We start from the raw sequence: 1,902 nt of genomic DNA on the forward strand, positions 1-1,902 counted from the left end.
AAATGCGTTGCACAAATTCGAACATCTGGGTTGTGCTGTTCTGTTGTAAATAAATCTTAACCAATGATTCCTAATTGCATCTACTTCCGGAAGGCCAAATAAAGTGCTTTTGCTTTCGCACTGAAACACAGCGTCTCCCTGACATGCTGCATCAACACGACTGCTGTTCCTGAAACCACGCCTTCTTTCTTTGCGTGCACATTTGGGCGCGTTATGCAAATATTTCCACATCGTGAGGTAGACATGTGGGGGAGTGTTAGAACGAGCCGTTTTAGTTAGGCGTGGCTGACTCTTAACTTTTATAAAGAATATCTCTTTGGATTTAAGACTTTAGTCTTTGCAACTTTACAGATCTTCTTTATGCACCAAGAGCTTGTAACACTCCAAAGAGAAAGGAAAACTTGAAATCGCATCATATGACCCCTTTAAAGCTGGGTAGGTATGTTTATTTTACATTGAGCAAGCTCGCTTAATGCACAAATCACTTCAGTTTGCTCCATTCAAACTTGCAGTCGCGTCGTTACTACGTTCATTACGGTTGCGCGTCTGACGCGTGCACGCAGGCGCGTAGGATGTGACGCCCTGCTGACGTGTATCTGGCGCAACAGAGGAAGTAGATGGTGGTCTTTGACGAATGTTGCGAGAGAGCAGTGGCATGTCCACTAAACACTGCAATAACTGGAGAAAGAGACTGGAGCGCGTCCACAGACACAGACACAGACACAGGTGCAGTGCCTCACACGCCTCGAGCCTGAGAGACAGATAGCGAACAAACAGCGTACATACAAAACTAAACGCAACGCAACGCAACCGAGTGTATCAGTGCAGTGATGCTTAACGCTACATCTGAAGTCTGTCTGTCTATAAGAGGGTTTACTGCCACACATAAACTGTTTTGACATTTTTTTCTTCTTCTTCAAGACTGGTCAGGACTTTTTAAATTCAGTTATGAAAAGGTAGATTGTTCTTATTTGTATTGGAAAATACAAGAGACTGCTAGTTGGTCAAACTAGTTCTTAAGACACAGTCTTAACATGGTGGCTGTGTTTCTGCAACCGGCCCCGGGCTTCACAGACAGGGCTTCGGTCAAGCCATGGCTCAATTAGGACATTTAAGTGGCTTTTATAAACGTGCCTTAGAAAAAGCATTATTGGTGTGCGTCTTGAGACAAATCGTTGACACTTACAGATTTTAAGATATGTCAGTGCAAGTTTCTTTCAGTTATATTACTGTTTAATAATCAAACATGAACGTTTTCTCTCCCTCAGAACACCCCAGATGCAGATGAGTTTGTTTCGTCATCAGAAATGTAGCACTGCATCAGTGTCTCAGCAGTGGATGCTCTGCAGTGAATGGGTGCCGTCAGAATGAGAGTCCAAACAGCTGATAAAAACATCACAATAATCCACTCCAGTCCATCAGTGAACATCTGGAGAAGACAAAAGCTGTGTTTGTAAGAAACAAATCCCTCATTTTCAAGACATTATATAAGTAACTACTTAAGTAATGCATTACTTTTTAATTTGGAAGGAACTTCTAAGTAACTTTTTCGAATAAGTAACGGCAGTTCTCTGATGTTGCCATGTTGAGAGAAATCGGGAGTAAGTGCAGAGGCGTTGTGTGTGAACTAGACTAAATATGAACATGTATTTACTCATCTCACCTGCACAAAAACACATTCAGTTTTCTGCAAACAAAGAATATTATACAAACCTGCAATAATTAAAAAAGACAAATATCATTTATGTATTTAATCCCACTTTGCCACTGACCTTTGATGATCCAATTTACCCATACTAAGCAAAAATGACACATTTGCTTTTCATTTTTGTTATTGCTGAATAGTGTTGAACTTTCTTCTCCTGCGTCATATTCTTCATGCGATTTGTTTGCGTGGCGCCC

This window comes from Sinocyclocheilus grahami, unplaced genomic scaffold (assembly GCF_001515645.1).
Source record: "Sinocyclocheilus grahami isolate Dianchi unplaced genomic scaffold, SAMN03320097.WGS_v1.1 scaffold258.1, whole genome shotgun sequence".
Taxonomy (NCBI): domain Eukaryota; kingdom Metazoa; phylum Chordata; class Actinopteri; order Cypriniformes; family Cyprinidae; genus Sinocyclocheilus; species Sinocyclocheilus grahami.